Source organism: Argiope bruennichi, chromosome 8 (assembly GCF_947563725.1).
Source record: "Argiope bruennichi chromosome 8, qqArgBrue1.1, whole genome shotgun sequence".
Lineage (NCBI taxonomy): Eukaryota > Metazoa > Arthropoda > Arachnida > Araneae > Araneidae > Argiope > Argiope bruennichi.
The window spans coordinates 126644501-126662187 of NC_079158.1; the positions used below are offsets into that span (position 1 = coordinate 126644501).

Genomic DNA, 17687 nt, shown 5'->3' on the forward strand with positions numbered 1-17687 from the left:
ACGTTTCCTTTTGAGAAAGTTGTTACTTGTTTTGTTAACGTTGCGATATTCTTCTATTGCCCTGGGTTCAAAGCCTCGGTAGCGCAGTAGGCAGTGCGTCAGTCTCATAATCCTCTCTATAGAGCTAGCTGAAGGTCGTGAGTTCGATCCTCACCCGGGGCAACGTTTCTTTTTGAGAAAGTTGTTACTTGTTTTGTTAACGTTGCGATATTCTTCTATTGCCATTTGTTCGAAGCCTCGGTAGCGCAGTAGGCAGCGCGTCGGTCTCATAATCCTCTCAATGTAGCTCTCTGGAGGACGTGAGTTCGATCCTCACCCAGGGCAACGTTTCTTTTTGAGAAAGTTGTTACTTGTTTTGTTAACGTTGCGATATTGTTCAATTGCCATTGGTTCAAAGCCTCGGTAGCGCAGTAGGCAGCGCGTCAGTCTCATAATTCTAACAATAGAGCTATCTGGAGGTCGTGAGTTCGATCCTCACCCGGGTTAACGTTATTTTATGAAAAAGCTTTTTCTTTTTTTGTTAAAGTTGCGATATTCATCTATTGCCATTGTTTCGAAGCCTCGGTAGCACAGTAGGCAGCGCGTAAGTCTCATAATCCTCTCTATAGAGCTATCTGAAGGTCGTGAGTTCGATCCTCACCCGGGGCAACGGTTTCTTTTTGAGAAAGTTATTACTTGTTTTGTTAACGTTGCGATATTCTTCTATTGCCATTTGTTCGAAGCCTCGGTAGCGCAGTAGGCAGCGCGTCAGTCTCATGATCCTCTCTATAGAGCTATCTGGATATCGTGAGTTCGATATTTACCAGGGGCAACGTTTCTTTTTGAGAAAGTTGTTACTTGTTTTGTTAACGTTGCGATATTCTTCTATTGCCATTGGTTCGAAGCCTCGGTAGCGCAGTAGGCAGCGCGTAAGTCGTATAATCCTCTCAATAGCGCTAACTGAAGGTCGTGAGATCGGTCCTCACCCGGGGCAACGTTTCTTTTTGAGAAAGTTGTTACTTGTTTTGTTAACGTTGCGATATTCTTCTATTGCCCTGGGTTCAAAGCCTCGGTAGCGCAGTAGGCAGCTCGACAGTCTCATAATCCTCTCAATGCAGCTATCTGGAGGACGTGAGTTCGATCCTCACCCGGGGCAACGTTTCTTTTTGAGAAAGTTGTTACTTGTTTTGTTAACGTTGGGATATTCTTCTATTGCCATTGGTTCGAAGCCTCGGTAGCGCAGTAGGCAGCGCGTCAGTCTCATAATCCTCTCATTAGAGCTATCTGAAGGTCGTGAGTTTGATCCTCACATAGGGCAACGTTTCTTTTTGAGAAAGTTGTTACTTGTTTTGTTAACGTTGCGATATTGTTCAATTGCCATTGGTTCAAAGCCTCGTTAGCGCAGTAGGCAGCGCGTCAGTCTCATAATTCTAACAATAGAGCTATCTGGAGGTTTAGAGTTCGATCCTCACCCGGGTTAACGTTATTTTATGAAAAAGCTTTTTCTTTTTTAGTTAAAGTTGCGATATTCATCTATTGCCATTGTTTCGAAGCCTCGGTAGCACAGTAGGCAGCGCGACAGTCTCAGAATCCTCTCAATGCAGCTATCTGGAGGTCGTGAGTTCGATCCTCTACCGGGGCAACGTGTCTTTTTGAGAAAGTTGTTACTTGTTTTGTTAACGTTGCCATATTCTTCTATTGCCATTGGTTCGAAGCCTCGGTAGCGCAGTAGGCAGCGCGTCAGTCTCATAATCTTCTCAATAGAGCTATCGGAAGGTCGTGAGTTCGATCCTCACCCGGGGCAACGTCTCTTTTTGAGAAAGTTGTTACTTGTTTTGTTAACGTTGCGATATTCTTCTATTGCCATTAGTTCGAAGCCTCGGTAGCGCAGTAGGCAGCGCGTCAGTCTCATAATCCTCCAAATAGAGCTATCTGAAGGTCGTGAGTTCGATCCTCACCCGGGGCAACGATTCCTTTTGAGAAAGTTGTTACTTGTTTTGTTAACGTTGCGATATTCTTCTATTGCCCTGGGTTCAAAGCCTCGGTAGCGCAGTAGGCAGCACGTCAGTCTCATAATCCTCTCAATGGAGCTATCTGGATATCGTGAGTTCGATCCTCACCTGGGGCAACGTTTCTTTTTGAGAAAGTTGTTACTTGTTTTGTTAACGTTGCGATATTCTTCTATTGACCTGGGTTCAAAGCCTCGGTAGCGCAGTAGGCAGCGCGACAGTCTCAGAATCCTCTCAATGGAGCTATCTAGAGGTCGTGAGATCGATACTCACCCGGGGCAACTGTTTCTTTTTCAGAAAGTTGTTACTTGTTTTGTTAACGTTGCGATATTCTTCTATTGACCAGGGTTCAAAGCCTCGGTAGCGCAGTAGGCAGCGCGACAGTCTCAGAATCCTCTCAATGCAGCTATCTGGAGGTCGTGAGTTCGATCCTCACCCGGGGCAACGTTCCGTTTTGAGAAAGTTGTTACTTGTTTTGTTAACGTTGCCATATTCTTCTATTGCCATTGGTTCGAAGCTTCGGTAGCGCAGTAGGCAGCGCGTCAGTCTCATAATCCTCTCAATAGAGCTATCTGAAGGGCGTGAGTTTGATCCTCACATAGGGCAACGTTTCTTTTTGAGAAAGTTGTTACTTGTTTTGTTAACGTTGCGATATTGTTCAATTGCCATTGGTTCAAAGCCTCGTTAGCGCAGTAGGCAGCGCGTCAGTCTCATAATTCTAACAATAGAGCTATCTGGAGGTTTAGAGTTCGATCCTCACCCGGGTTAACGTTATTTTATGAAAAAGCTTTTTCTTTTTTAGTTAAAGTTGCGATATTCATCTATTGCCATTGTTTCGAAGCCTCGGTAGCACAGTAGGCAGCGCGACAGTCTCAGAATCCTCTCAATGCAGCTATCTGGAGGTCGTGAGTTCGATCCTCACCCGGGGCAACGTCTCTTTTTGAGAAAGTTGTTACTTGTTTTGTTAACGTTGCGATATTCTTCTATTAACCTGGGCTCAAAGCCTCGGCAGCGCAGTAGGTAGCGCGACAGTCTCATAATCCTCTCAATGGAGCTATCTAGAGGTCGTGAGATCGATACTCACCTGGGGCAACCTTTTTTTTTTGAGTAAGTTGTTACTTGTTTTGTTAACGTTGCGATATTCTTCTATTGCCATTGGTTCGAAGCCTCGGTAGCGCAGTAGGCAGCGCGTCCCTCTCATAATCCTCTCAATAGAGCTATCTGAAAGTCGTGAGTTCGATCCTCACCCGTTGCAACGTTTATTTTTTAGAAAGTAGTTACTTGTTTTGTTAACGTTGAGATATTCTTCTATTGCCATGGGTTCAAAGACTCGGTAGCGCAGTAGGCAGCGCGTCAGTCTCATAATTCTAACAATAGAGCTATCTGAAATTCGTGAGTTCGATCCTTCCCGGGTTAACGTTATTTTATGAAAAAGCCTTTTCTTTTTTTGTTAAAGTTGCGATATTCATCTATTGACATTAATTCGAAGCCTCGGTAGTGCAGTAGGCAGCGCGTCAGTCGCATAATCCTCTCAATAGCGCTATCTGAAGGTCGTGAGATCGGTCCTCACCCGGGGCAACGTTTCGTTTTGAGAAAGTTGTTACTTGTTTTGTTAATGTTGCGATATTCTTCTATTGACCTGGGTTCAAAGCCTCGGTATCGCAGTAGGCAGCGCGACAGTCTCATAATCCTCTCAATGCAGCTATCTGGAGGTCGTGAGTTCGATCCTCACCCGGGGCAACGTTCCTTTTTGAGAAAGTTGTTACTTGTTTGGTTAACGGTGCCATATTCTTCTATTGCCATTGGTTCGAAGCCTCGGTAGCGCAGTAGGCAGGGCGTCAGTCTCATAATCCTCTCAATAGAGCTATCTGAAGGGCGTGAGTTCAATCCTCACCCAGGGCAACGTTTTTTTTTTGAGAAAGTTGTTACTTGTTTTGTTAACGTTGCGATATTCTTCTATTGACCTGGGTTCAAAGCCTCGGTAGCGCAGTAGCCATCGCGTCAGTCTTATAATTCTAACAATAGAGCTATCTGGAGGTCGTGAGTTCGATCCTCACCCGGGTTAACTTTATTTTATAAAAAAACCTTTTTCTTTTTTTGTTAAAGTTGCGATATTCATCTATTGCCATTGTTTCAAAGCCTCTGTAGCACAGTAGGCAGCGCGTCAATCTCATACTCCTCTCTATAGAGCTATCTGAAGGTCGTGAGTTCGATCCTCACCCGGGGCAACGGTTTCTTTTTCAGAAAGTTGTTACTTGTTTTGTTAACGTTGCGATATTCTTCTATTGCATTTGGTTCGAAGCCTCGGTAGCGCAGTAGGCAGCGCGTCAGTCTCAAAACTCTCTCAAAGGAGCTATCTGGAGGTCGTGATTTCGATCCTCACCCGGGGCAACGTTTCTTTTTGAAAAAGTTGTTACTTGTTTTGTTAACGTTGCGATATTCTTCTATTGCCATTGGTTCGAAGCCTCGGTAGCGCAGTAGGTAGCGCGTCAGTCGCGTAATCCTTTCAATAGAGCTATCTGAAGGTCGTGAGATCGATCCTCACACGGGGCATCGTTATTTTTTGAGAAAGTTGTTACTTGTTTTGTTAACGTTGCGATATTCTTCTATTGACCTGGGCTCAAAGCCTCGGTAGCGCGACAGTCTCATAATCCTCTCAATGGAGCTATCTAGAGGTCGTGAGATCGATACTCACCCGGGGCAACGTTTCTTTTTGAGAAAGTTGTTACTTGTTTTGTTAACGTTGCGATATTCTTCTATTGCCATTGGTTCGAAGCCTCGGTAGCGCAGTAGGCAGCGCGTCCCTCTCATAATCCTCTCAATAGAGCTATCTGAAAGTCGTGAGTTCGATCCTCACCCGTTGCAACGTTTATTTTTGAGAAAGTAGTTACTTGTTTTGTTAACGTTGAGATATTCTTCTATTGCCATGGGTTCAAAGACTCGGTAGCGCAGTAGGCAGCGCGTCAGTCTCATAATTCTAACAATAGAGCTATCTGAAATTCGTGAGTTCGATCCTCACCCGGGATAACGTTATTTTATGAAAAAGCCTTTTCTTTTTTTGTTAAAGTTGCGATATTCATCTATTGACATTGGTTCGAAGCCTCGGTAGCGCAGTAGGCAGCGCGTCAGTCGCATAATCCACTCAAAAGCGCTATCTGAAGGTCGTGAGATCGGTGCTCACCCGGGGCAACGTTTCGTTTTGAGAAAGTTGTTACTTGTTTTGTTAACGTTGCGATATTCTTCTATTGACCTGGGCTCAAAGCCTCGGTAGCGCAGTAGGCAGCGCGTCAGTCTCAAAACCCTCTCAAAGGAGCTATCTGGAGGTGGTGAGTTCGATCCTCACCCGGGGCAACGTTCCTTTTTGAGAAAGTTGTTACTTGTTTTGTTAACGTTGCCATATATTTCTATTGCCATTGGTTCGAAGCCTCGGTAGCGCAGTAGGCAGCGCTTCAGTCTCATAATCCTCTCAATAGAGCTATCTGAAGGGCGTGAGTTCAATCCTCACCCAGGGCAACGTTTCTTTTTGAGAAAGTTGTTACTTGTTTTGTTAACGTTGCGATATTCTTCTATTGACCTGGGCTCAAAGCCTCGGTAGCGCAGTAGGTAGCGCGACAGTCTCATAATCCTCTCATTGGAGCTATCTAGAGGTCGTGAGATCGGTCCTCACCCGGGGCAACGTTTTTTTTTGAGAAAGTTGTTACTTGTTTTGTTAACGTTGCGATATTCTTCTATTGACCTGGGTTCAAAGCCTCGGTAGCGCAGTCGCCATCGCGTCAGTCTTATAATTCTAACAATAGAGCTATCTGGAGGTCGTGAGTTCGATCCTCACCCGGGTTAACGTTATTTTATAAAAAAACCTTTTTCTTTTTTTGTTAAAGTTGCGATATTCATCTATTGCCATTGTTTCAAAGCCTCTGTAGCGCAGTAGGCAGCGCGTCGGAATCATTATCATCTCAATAGAGCTATTTGAAGTTCGTGAGTTCGATCCTCACTCGTGGCTACGTCATTTTTTAAAAAGTTGTTACTCGTTTTGTTAATGTTGCGATATTCTTCTATTGCCATTTGTTCGAAGCCTCGGTAGCGCAGTAGGCAGCGCGTAAGTCGCATAATCCTCACAATAACGCTATCTGAAGGTCGTGAGATCGGTCCTCACCCAGGGCAACGTTTCTTTTTGAGAAATTTGTTACTTGTTTTGTTAACGTTGCGATATTCTTCTATTGACCTGGGTTCAAAGCCTCGGTAGCGCAGTAGGCAGCTCGACAGTCTCATAATCCTCTCAATGCAGCTATCTGGAGGACGTGAGTTCGATCCACACCCGGGGCATCGTTTCTTTTTGAGAAAGTTGTTACTTGTTTTGTTAACGTTGGGATATTCTTCTATTGCCATTGGTTCGAAGCCTCGGTAGCGCAGTAGGCAGCGCGTCAGTCTCATAATCCTCTCAATAGAGCTATCTTAAGGTCGTGAGTTTGATCCTCACCCAGGGCAACGTTTCGTTTTGAGAAAGTTGTTACTTGTTTTGTTAACGTTGCGATATTGTTCAATTGCCATTGGTTCAAAGCCTCGGTAGCGCAGTAGGCAGCGCGTCAATCTCATAATTCTAACAATAGAGCTATCTGGAGGTCGTGAGTTCGATCCTCACCCGGGTTAACATTATTTTATGAAAAAGCTTTTTCTTTTTTTGTTAAAGTTGCGATATTCATCTATTGCCATTGTTTCGAAGCCTCGGTAGCACAGTAGGCAGCGCGTCAATCTCATACTTCTCTCTATAGAGCTATCTGAAGGTCGTGAGTTCGATCCTCACCCGGGGCAACGGTTTCTTTTTCAGAAAGTTGTTACTTGTTTTGTTTACGTTGCGATATTCTTCTATTGCATTTGGTTCGAAGCCTCGGTAGCGCAGTAGGCAGCGCGTCAGTCTCAAAACCCTCTCAAAGGAGCTATCTGGAGGTCGTGAGTTCGATCCTCACCCGGGCCAACGTTTCTTTTTGAAAAAGTTGTTACTTGTTTTGTTAACGTTGCGATATTCTTCTATTGCCATTGGTTCGAAGCCTCGGTAGCGCAGTAGGTAGCGCGTCAGTCGCGTAATCCTTTCAATAGAGCTATTTGAAGGTCGTGAGATCGATCCTCACCTGGTGCAACGTCTCTTTTTGAGAAAGTTGTTACTTGTTTTGTTAACGTTGCGATATTCTTCTATTGACCTGGGCTCAAAGCCTCGGTAGCGCAGTAGGTAGCGCGGCCCTCTCATAATCTTCTCAATAGAGCTACCTGAAAGTCGTGAGTTCGATCCTCACCCGTTGCAACGTTTATTTTTGAGAAAGTAGTTACTTGTTTTGTTAACGTTGAGATATTCTTCTATTGCCATGGGTTCAAAGACTCGGTAGCGCAGTAGGCAGCGTGTCAGTCTCAAAATTCTAACAATAGAGCTATCTGAAATTCGTGAGTTCGATCCTCACCCGGGTTAACATTATTTTATGAAAAAGCCTTTTATTTTTTTGTTAAAGTTGCGATATTCATCTATTGACATTGGTTCGAAGCCTCGGTAGCGCAGTAGGCAGCGCGTCAGTCGCATAATCCTCTCAATAGCGCTATCTGAAGGTCGTGAGATCGGTCCTCACCCGGGGCAACGTTTCGTTTTGAGAAAGTTGTTACTTGTTTTGTTAACGTTGCGATATTCTTCTATTGACCTGGGTTCAAAGCCTCGGTAGCGCAGTTGCAGCGCGACAGTCTCATAATCCTCTCAATGCAGCTATCTGGAGGTCGTGAGTTCGATCCTCACCCGGGGCAACGTTCCTTTTTGAGAAAGTTGTTACTTGTTTTGTTAACGTTACCATATTCTTCTATTGCCATTGGTTCGAAGCCTCGGTAGCGCAGTAGGCAGCGCGTCAGTCTCATAATCCTCTCAATAGAGCTATCTGAAGGTCGTGAGTTCAATCCTCACCCAGGGCAACGTTTCTTTTTGAGAAAGTTGTTACTTGTTTTGTTAACGTTGCGATATTCTTCAATTGCCATTGGTTCAAGGCCTCGGTAGCGCAGCAGGCATCGCGTCAGTCTCATAATTCTAACAATAGAGCTATCTGGAGGTCGTGAGTTCGATCCTCACCCGGGTTAACGTTATTTTATGAAAGAGCTTTTTCTTTTTTTGTTAAAGTTGCGATATTCATCTATTGCCATTGTTTCGAAGCCTCTGTAGCGCAGTAGGCAGCGCGTCGGAATCATTATCATCTCAATAGAGCTATTTGAAGTTCGTGAGTTCGATCCTCACTCGTGGCTACGTTATTTTTTTAAACAGTTGTTACTCGTTTTGTTAACGTTGCGATATTCTTCTATTGCCATTGGTTCGAAGCCTCGGTAGCGCAGTAGGTAGCGCGTCAGTCGCGTAATCCTTTCAATAGAGCTATCTGAAGGTCGTGAGATCTATCCTCACCCGGTGCAACGTCTCTTTTTGAGAAAGTTGTTACTTGTTTTGTTAACGTTGCGATATTCTTCTATTGACCTGGGTTCAAAGCCTCGGTAGCGCAGTAGGCAGCGCGTCAGTCTCAAAACCCTCTCAAAGGAGCTATCTGGAGGTGGTGAGTTCGATCCTCACCCGGGTTAACGTTATTTTATGAAAAAGCTTTTTCTTTTTTTGTTAAAGTTGCGATATTCATCTTTTGCCATTGTTTCGAAGCCTCTGTAGCGCAGTAGGCAGCGCGTCGGAATCATTATCATCTCAATAGAGCTATTTGAAGTTCGTGAGTTCGATCCTCACTCGTGGCTACGTTATTTTTTAAAAAGTTGTTACTCGTTTTGTTAACGTTGCGATATTCTTCTATTGCCATTTGTTCGAAGCCTCGGTAGCGCAGTAGGCAGCGCGTAAGTCGCATAATCCTCTCAATAGAGCTATCTGAAGAGCGTGAGTTCAATCCTCACCCAGGGCAACGCTTCTTTTTGAGAAATTTGTTACTTGTTTTGTTAACGTTGCGATATGCTTCTATTGACCTGGGTTCAAAGCCTCGGTAGCGCAGTAGGAAGCTCGACAGTCTCATAATCCTCTCAATGCAGCTATCTGGAGGACAAGAGTTCGATCCTCACCCGGGGCAACGTTTCTTTTTGAGAAAGTTGTTACTTGTTTTGTTAACGTTGCGATATTTTTCAATTGCCATTGTTTCGAAGCCTCGGTAGCACAGTAGGCAGCGCGTCAATCTCATACTTCTCTCTATAGAGCTATCTGAAGGTCGTGAGTTCGATCCTCACCCGGGGCAACGGTTTCTTTTTGAGAAAGTTGTTACTTGTTTTGTTAACGTTGCCATATTCTTCTATTGCCATTGGTTCGAAGCCTCGGTAGCGCAGTATGCAGCGCGTCAGTCTCATAATCCTCTCAATAGAGCTATCTGAAGGTCGTGAGTTCAATCCTCACCCAGGGCAACGTTTGTTATTGAGAAAAATGTTACTTGTTTTGTTAACGTTGCGATATTCTTCAATTGCCATTGGTTCAAAGCCTCGGTAGCGCAGCACTCATCGCGTCAGTCTCATAATTCTAACAATAGAGCTATCTGGAGGTCGTGAGTTCGATCCTCACCCGGGTTAACGTTATTTTATGAAAAAGCTTTTTCTTTTTTTGTTAAAGTTGCGATATTCATCTATTGCCATTGTTTCGAAGCCTTTGTAGCGCAGTATGCAGCGCGTCGGAATCATTATCATCTCAATAGAGCTATTTGAAGTTCGTGAGTTCGATCCTCACTCGTGGCTACGTTATTTTTTTAAACAGTTGTTACTCGTTTTGTTAACGTTGCGATATTCTTCTATTGCCATCTGTTCGAAGCCTCGGTAGCGCAGTAGGCAGCGCGTAAGTCGCATAATCCTCTCAATAGCGCTATCTGAAGGTCGTGAGATCGGTCCTCACTCGTGGCTACGTTATTTTTTTAAAAAGTTGTTACTTGTTTTGTTAACGTTGCGATATTCTTCTATTGCCATTGGTTCGAAGCCTCGGTAGCGCAGTAGGCAGCGCGTCAGTCTCAAAACCCTCTCAAAGGAGCTATCTGGAGGTCGTGAGTTCGATCCTCACCCGGGGCAACGTTTCTTTTTGAAAAAGTTGTTACTTGTTTTGTTAACGTTGCGATATTCTTCTATTGCCATTGGTTCGAAGCCTCGGTAGCGCAGTAGGTAGCGCGTCAGTCGCGTAATCCTTTCAATAGAGCTATCTGAAGGTCGTGAGATCTATCCTCACCCGGTGCAACGTCTCTTTTTGAGAAAGTTGTTACTTGTTTTGTTAACGTTGCGATATTCTTCTATTGACCTGGGCTCAAAGCCTCGGTAGCGCAGTAGGTAGCGCGACAGTCTCATAATTCTAACAATAGAGCTATCTGAAATTCGTGAGTTCGATCCTCACCCGGGTTAACGTTATTTTATGAAAAAGCCTTTTCTTTTTTTGTTAAAGTTGCGATATTCATCTATTGACATTGGTTCGAAGCCTCGGTAGCGCAGTAGGCAGCACGTCAGTCGCATAATCCTCTCAATAGCGCTATCTGAAGGTCGTGAGATCGGTCCTCACCCGGGGCAACGTTTCGTTTTGAGAAAGTTGTTACTTGTTTTGTTAACGTTGCGATATTCTTCTATTGCCATTGGTTCGAAGCCTCGGTAGCGCAGTAGGCAACGCGTCAGTCTCATAATCCTCTCAATAGAGCTTCCTGAAGGTCGTGAGTTCGATCCTCACCCAGGGCAACGTTTCTTTTTGAGAAAGTTGTTACTTGTTTTGTTAACGTTGCCATATCCTTCTATTGCCATTGGTTCGAAGCCTCGGTAGCGCAGTAGGCAACGCGTCAGTCTCATAATCCTCTCAATAGAGCTACCTGAAGGTCGTGACTTCGATCCTCACCCAGGGCAACGTTTCTTTTTGAGAAAGTTGTTACTTGTTTTGTTAACGTTGCGATATTCTTCTATTGCCACTTTTTCGAAACCTCGGTAGCGCAGTAGGCAGTGCGTCCCTCTCATAATCCTCTCAATAGAGCTATCTGAAAGTCGTGAGTTCGATCCTCACCCGTTGCAACGTTTATTTTTGAGAAAGTAGTTACTTGTTTTGTTAACGTTGAGATATTCTTCTATTGACCTGGGCTCAAAGCCTCGGTAGCGCAGTAGGTAGCGCGACAGTCTCATAATCCTCTCAATGGAGCTATCTAGAGGTCGTGAGATCGATACTCACCCGGGGCAACGTTTATTTTTGAGAAAGTAGTTACTTGTTTTGTTAACGTTGAGATATTCTTCTATTGCCATGGGTTCAAAGACTCGGTAGCGCAGTAGGCAGCGCGTCAGTCTCATAATTCTAACAATAGAGCTATCTGAAATTCGTGAGTTCGATCCTCACCCGGGATAACGTTATTTTATGAAAAAGCCTTTTCTTTTTTTGTTAAAGTTGCGATATTCATCTATTGACATTGGTTCGAAGCCTCGGTAGCGCAATAGGCAGCGCGTCAGTCGCATAATCCTCTCAATAGCGCTATCTGAAGGTCGTGAGATCGGTCCTCACCCGGGGCAACGTTTCGTTTTGAGAAAGTTGTTACTTGTTTTGTTAACGTTGCGATATTCTTCTATTGACCTGGGCTCAAAGCCTCGGTAGCGCAGTAGGCAGCGCAAACCGTCTCATAATCCTCTCAATGCAGCTATCTGGAGGTCGTGAGTTCGATCCTCACCCGGGGCAACGTTCCTTTTTGAGAAAGTTGTTACTTGTTTTGTTAACGTTGCCATATATTTCTATTGCCATTGGTTCGAAGCCTCGGTAGCGCAGTAGGCAGCGCTTCAGTCTCATAATCCTCTCAATAGAGCTATCTGAAGGGCGTGAGTTCAATCCTCACCCAGGGCAACGTTTCTTTTTGAGAAAGTGGTTACTTGTTTTGTTAACGTTGCGATATTCTTCTATTGACCTGGGCTCAAAGCCTCGGTAGCGCAGTAGGTAGGGCGACAGTCTCATAATCCTCTCATTGGAGCTATCTAGAGGTCGTGAGATCAATACTCACCCGGGGCAACGTTTCTTTTTCAGTAAGTTGTTACTTGTTTTGTTAACGTTGCGATATTCTTCTATTGCCATTGGTTCGAAGCCTCGGTAGCGCAGTAGGCAGCGCGTCCCTCTCATAATCCTCTCAGTAGAGCTATCTGAAAGTCGTGAGTTCGATCCTCACCCGTTGCAACGTTTATTTTTTAGAAAGTAGTTACTTGTTTTGTTAACGTTGAGATATTCTTCTATTGCCATGGTTTCAAAGACTCGGTAGCGCAGTAGGCAGCGCGTCAGTCTCATAATTCTAACAATAGAGCTATCTGAAATTCGTGAGTTCGATCCTTCCCGGGTTAACGTTATTTTATGAAAAAGCCTTTTCTTTTTTTGTTAAAGTTGCGATATTCATCTATTGACATTGGTTCGAAGCCTCGGTAGCGCAGTAGGCAGCGCGTCAGTCGCATAATCCTCTCAATAGCGCTATCTGAAGGTCGTGAGATCGGTCCTCACCCGGGGCAACATTTTTTTTTGAGAAAGTTGTTACTTGTTTTGTTAACGTTGCGATATTCTTCTATTGACCTGGGTTCAAAGCCTCGGTAGCGCAGTCGCCATCGCGTCAGTCTTATAATTCTAACAATAGAGCTATCTGGAGGTCGTGAGTTCGATCCTCACCCGGGTTAACGTTATTTTATAAAAAAACCTTTTTCTTTTTTTGTTAAAGTTGCGATATTCATCTATTGCCATTGTTTCAAAGCCTCTGTAGCGCAGTAGGCAGCGCGTCGGAATCATTATCATCTCAATAGAGCTATTTGAAGTTCGTGAGTTCGATCCTCACTCGTGGCTACGTTATTTTTTAAAAAGTTGTTACTCGTTTTGTTAATGTTGCGATATTCTTCTATTGCCATTTGTTCGAAGCCTCGGTAGCGCAGTAGGCAGCGCGTAAGTCGCATAATCCTCACAATAACGCTATCTGAAGGTCGTGAGATCGGTCCTCACCCAGGGCAACGTTTCTTTTTGAGAAATTTGTTACTTGTTTTGTTAACGTTGCGATATTCTTCTATTGACCTGGGTTCAAAGCCTCGGTAGCGCAGTAGGCAGCGCGTCAGTCTCATAATCCTCACAATAGAGCTATCTGAAGGTCGTGAGTTTGATCCTCACCCAGGGCAACGTTTCGTTTTGAGAAAGTTGTTACTTGTTTTGTTAACGTTGCGATATTGTTCAATTGCCATTGGTTCAAAGCCTCGGTAGCGCAGTAGGCAGCGCGTCAATCTCATAATTCTAACAATAGAGCTATCTGGAGGTCGTGAGTTCGATCCTCACCCGGGTTAACGTTATTTTATGAAAAAGCTTTTTCTTTTTTTTGTTAAAGTTGCGATATTCATCTATTGCCCTTGTTTCGAAGCCTCGGTAGCACAGTAGGCAGCGCGTCAATCTCATACTTCTCTCTATAGAGCTATCTGAAGGTCGTGAGTTCGATCCTCACCCGGGGCAACGGTTTCTTTTTCAGAAAGTTGTTACTTGTTTTGTTAACGTTGCGATATTCTTCTATTGCATTTGGTTCGAAGCCTCGGTAGCGCAGTAGGCAGCGCGTCAGTCGCGTAATCCTTTCAATAGAGCTATTTGAAGGTCGTGAGATCGATCCTCACCTGGTGCAACGTCTCTTTTTGAGAAAGTTGTTACTTGTTTTGTTAACGTTGCGATATTCTTCTATTGACCTGGGCTCAAAGCCTCGGTAGCGCAGTAGGTAGCGCGGCCCTCTCATAATCCTCTCAATAGAGCTACCTGAAAGTCGTGAGTTCGATCCTCACCCGTTGCAACGTTTATTTTTGAGAAAGTAGTTACTTGTTTTGTTAACGTTGAGATATTCTTCTATTGCCATGGGTTCAAAGACTCGGTAGCGCAGTAGGCAGCGTGTCAGTCTCATAATTCTAACAATAGAGCTATCTGAAATTCGTGAGTTCGATCCTCACCCGGGTTAACGTTATTTTATGAAAAAGCCTTTTATTTTTTTGTTAAAGTTGCGATATTCATCTATTGAAATTGGTTCGAAGCCTCGGTAGCGCAGTAGGCAGCGCGTCAGTCGCATAATCCTCTCAATAGCGCTATCTGAAGGTCGTGAGATCGGTCCTCACCCGGGACAACGTTTCGTTTTGAGAAAGTTGTTACTTGTTTTGTTAACGTTGCGATATTCTTCTATTGACCTGGGTTCAAAGCCTCGGTAGCGCAGTTGCAGCGCGACAGTCTCATAATCCTCTCAATGCAGCTATCTGGAGGTCGTGAGTTCGATCCTCACCCGGGGCAACGTTCCTTTTTGAGAAAGTTGTTACTTGTTTTGTTAACGTTGCCATATTCTTCTATTGCCATTGGTTCGAAGCCTCGGTAGCGCAGTAGGCAGCGCGTCAGTCTCATAATCCTTTCAATAGAACTATCTGAAGGTCGTGAGTTCAATCCTCACCCAGGGCAACGTTTCTTTTTGAGAAAGTTGTTACTTGTTTTGTTAACGTTGCGATATTCTTCAATTGCCATTGGTTCAAGGCCTCGGTAGCGCAGCAGGCATCGCGTCAGTCTCATAATTCTAACAATAGAGCTATCTGGAGGTCGTGAGTTCGATCCTCACCCGGGTTAACGTTATTTTATGAAAAAGCTTTTTCTTTTTTTGTTAAAGTTGCGATATTCATCTATTGCCATTGTTTCGAAGCCTCTGTAGCGCAGTAGGCAGCGCGTCGGAATCATTATCATCCCAATAGAGCTATTTGAAGTTCGTGAGTTCGATCCTCACTCGTGGCTACGTTATTTTTTTAAACAGTTGTTACTCGTTTTGTTAACGTTGCGATATTCTTCTATTGCCATTGGTTCGAAGCCTCGGTAGCGCAGTAGGTAGCGCGTCAGTCGCGTAATCCTTTCAATAGAGCTATCTGAAGGTCGTGAGATCTATCCTCACCCGGTGCAACGTCTCTTTTTGAGAAAGTTGTTACTTGTTTTGTTAACGTTGCGATATTCTTCTATTGACCTGGGTTCAAAGCCTCGGTAGCGCAGTAGGCAGCGCGTCAGTCTCAAAACCCTCTCAAAGGAGCTATCTGGAGGTGGTGAGTTCGATCCTCACCCGGGTCAACGTTATTTTATGAAAAAGCTTTTTCTTTTTTTGTTAAAGTTGCGATATTCATCTATTGCCATTGTTTCGAAGCCTCTGTAGCGCAGTAGGCAGCGCGTCGGAATCATTATCATCTCAATAGAGCTATTTGAAGTTCGTGAGTTCGATCCTCACTCGTGGCTACGTTATTTTTTAAAAAGTTGTTACTCGTTTTGTTAACGTTGCGATATTCTTCTATTGCCATTTGTTCGAAGCCTCGGTAGCGCAGTAGGCAGCGCGTAAGTCGCATAATCCTCTCAATAGAGCTATCTGAAGAGCGTGAGTTCAATCCTCACCCAGGGCAACGCTTCTTTTTGAGAAATTTGTTACTTGTTTTGTTAACGTTGCGATATGCTTCTATTGACCTGGGTTCAAAGCCTCGGTAGCGCAGTAGGCAGCTCGACAGTCTCATAATCCTCGCAATGCAGCTATCTGGAGGACAAGAGTTCGATCCTCATCCGGGGCAACGTTTCTTTTTGAGAAAGTTGTTACTTGTTTTGTTAACGTTGCGATATTGTTCAATTGCCATTGTTTCGAAGCCTCGGTAGCACAGTAGGCAGCGCGTCAATCTCATACTTCTCTCTATAGAGCTATCTGAAGGTCGTGAGTTCGATCCTCACCCGGGGCAACGGTTTCTTTTTGAGAAAGTTGTTACTTGTTTTGTTAACGTTGCCATATTCTTCTATTGCCATTGGTTCGAAGCCTCGGTAGCGCAGTATGCAGCGCGTCAGTCTCATAATCCTCTCAATAGAGCTATCTGAAGGTCGTGAGTTCAATCCTCACCCAGGGCAACGTTTCTTATTGAGAAAGTTGTTACTTGTTTTGTTAACGTTGCGATATTCTTCAATTGCCATTGGTTCAAAGCCTCGGTAGCGCAGCAGGCATCGCGTCAGTCTCATAATTCTAACAATAGAGCTATCTGGAGGTCGTGAGTTCGATCCTCACCCGGGTTAACGTTATTTTATGAAAAAGCTTTTTCTTTTTTTGTTAAAGTTGCGATATTCATCTATTGCCATTGTTTCGAAGCCTTTGTAGCGCAGTATGCAGCGCGTCGGAATCATTATCATCTCAATAGAGCTATTTGAAGTTCGTGAGTTCGATCCTCACTCGTGGCTACGTTATTTTTTTAAACAGTTGTTACTCGTTTTGTTAACGTTGCGATATTCTTCTATTGCCATCTGTTCGAAGCCTCGGTAGCGCAGTAGGCAGCGCGTAAGTCGCATAATCCTCTCAATAGCGCTATCTGAAGGTCGTGAGATCGGTCCTCACTCGTGGCTACGTTATTTTTTTAAAAAGTTGTTACTTGTTTTGTTAACGTTGCGATATTCTTCTATTGCCATAGGTTCGAAGCCTCGGTAGCGCAGTAGGCAGCGCGTCAGTCTCAAAACCCTCTCAAAGGAGTTATCTGGAGGTCGTGAGTTCGATCCTCACCCGGGGCAACGTTTCTTTTTGAAAAAGTTGTTACTTGTTTTGTTAACGTTGCGATATTCTTCTATTGCCGTTGGTTCGAAGCCTCGGTAGCGCAGTAGGTAGCGCGTCAGTCGCGTAATCCTTTCAATAGAGCTATCTGAAGGTCGTGAGATCTATCCTCACCCGGTGCAACGTCTCTTTTTGAGAAAGTTGTTACTTGTTTTGTTAACGTTGCGATATTCTTCTATTGACCTGGGCTCAAAGCCTCGGTAGCGCAGTAGGTAGCGCGACAGTCTCATAATTCTAACAATAGAGCTATCTGAAATTCGTGAGTTCGATCCTCACAAGGGTTAACGTTATTTTATGAAAAAGCCTTTTCTTTTTTTGTTAAAGTTGCGATATTCATCTATTGACATTGGTTCGAAGCCTCGGTAGCGCAGTAGGCAGCACGTCAGTCGCATAATCCTCTCAATAGCGCTATCTGAAGGTCGTGAGATCGGTCCTCACCCGGGGCAACGTTTCGTTTTGAGAAAGTTGTTACTTGTTTTGTTAACGTTGCGATATTCTTCTATTGACCTGGGTTCAAAGCCTCGGTAGCGCAGTAGGCCGCGCGACAGTCTCATAATCCTCTCAATGCAGCTATCTGGAGGTCGTGAGTTCGATCCTTACCCGGGGCAACGTTCCTTTTTGAGAAAGTTGTTACTTGTTTTGTTAACGTTGCCATATCCTTCTATTGCCATTGGTTCGAAGCCTCGGTAGCGCAGTAGGCAACGCGTCAGTCTCATAATCCTCTCAATAGAGCTACCTGAAGGTCGTGAGTTCAATCCTCACCCAGGGCAACGTTTCTTTTTGAGAAAGTTGTTACTTGTTTTGTTAATGTTGCGATATTCTTCAATTGCCATTGGTTCAAGGCCTCGGTAGCGCAGCAGGCATCGCGTCAGTCTCATAATTCTAACAATAGAGCTATCTGGAGGTCGTGAGTTCGATCCTCACCCGGGTTAACGTTATTTTATGAAAAAGCTTTTTCTTTTTTTGTTAAAGTTGCGATATTCATCTATTGCCATTGTTTCGACGCCTCTGTAGCGCAGTAGGCAGAGCGTCGGAATCATTATCATCCCAATAGAGCTATTTGAAGTTCGTGAGTTCGATCCTCACTCGTGGCTACGTTATTTTTTTAAACAGTTGTTACTCGTTTTTT

The 17687-nt window shown here is 44.3% G+C and overlaps 8 non-coding genes across 8 annotated transcripts; all 8 read left to right on the top strand.

Moving 5' to 3' along the window:
- The first annotated feature begins 1855 nt into the window (after nt 1-1855).
- On the top strand, nt 1856-1945 carry Trnam-cau (transfer RNA methionine (anticodon CAU)). Its single transcript is given in 2 exon segments — nt 1856-1892; nt 1910-1945. It is a non-coding gene; the product is annotated as a tRNA-Met (tRNA).
- Nucleotides 1946-2342: 397 nt separating this feature from the next.
- Nucleotides 2343-2432, top strand: Trnal-cag (transfer RNA leucine (anticodon CAG)). The gene is given in 2 exon segments: nt 2343-2379; nt 2397-2432. It is a non-coding gene; the product is annotated as a tRNA-Leu (tRNA).
- Nucleotides 2433-2828: 396 nt separating this feature from the next.
- Trnal-cag (transfer RNA leucine (anticodon CAG)) lies at nt 2829-2918 on the top strand. The gene is given in 2 exon segments: nt 2829-2865; nt 2883-2918. It is a non-coding gene; the product is annotated as a tRNA-Leu (tRNA).
- Nucleotides 2919-4289: 1371 nt separating this feature from the next.
- Trnal-caa (transfer RNA leucine (anticodon CAA)) lies at nt 4290-4379 on the top strand. Its single transcript is given in 2 exon segments — nt 4290-4326; nt 4344-4379. It is a non-coding gene; the product is annotated as a tRNA-Leu (tRNA).
- Nucleotides 4380-5249: 870 nt separating this feature from the next.
- Nucleotides 5250-5339, top strand: Trnal-caa (transfer RNA leucine (anticodon CAA)). The gene is given in 2 exon segments: nt 5250-5286; nt 5304-5339. It is a non-coding gene; the product is annotated as a tRNA-Leu (tRNA).
- A 1531-nt stretch (nt 5340-6870) lies between these two features.
- Nucleotides 6871-6960, top strand: Trnal-caa (transfer RNA leucine (anticodon CAA)). The gene is given in 2 exon segments: nt 6871-6907; nt 6925-6960. It is a non-coding gene; the product is annotated as a tRNA-Leu (tRNA).
- Nucleotides 6961-9947: 2987 nt separating this feature from the next.
- On the top strand, nt 9948-10037 carry Trnal-caa (transfer RNA leucine (anticodon CAA)). The gene is given in 2 exon segments: nt 9948-9984; nt 10002-10037. It is a non-coding gene; the product is annotated as a tRNA-Leu (tRNA).
- A 6391-nt stretch (nt 10038-16428) lies between these two features.
- Nucleotides 16429-16518, top strand: Trnal-caa (transfer RNA leucine (anticodon CAA)). The gene is given in 2 exon segments: nt 16429-16465; nt 16483-16518. It is a non-coding gene; the product is annotated as a tRNA-Leu (tRNA).
- The last annotated feature ends 1169 nt before the right edge of the window (nt 16519-17687 follow it).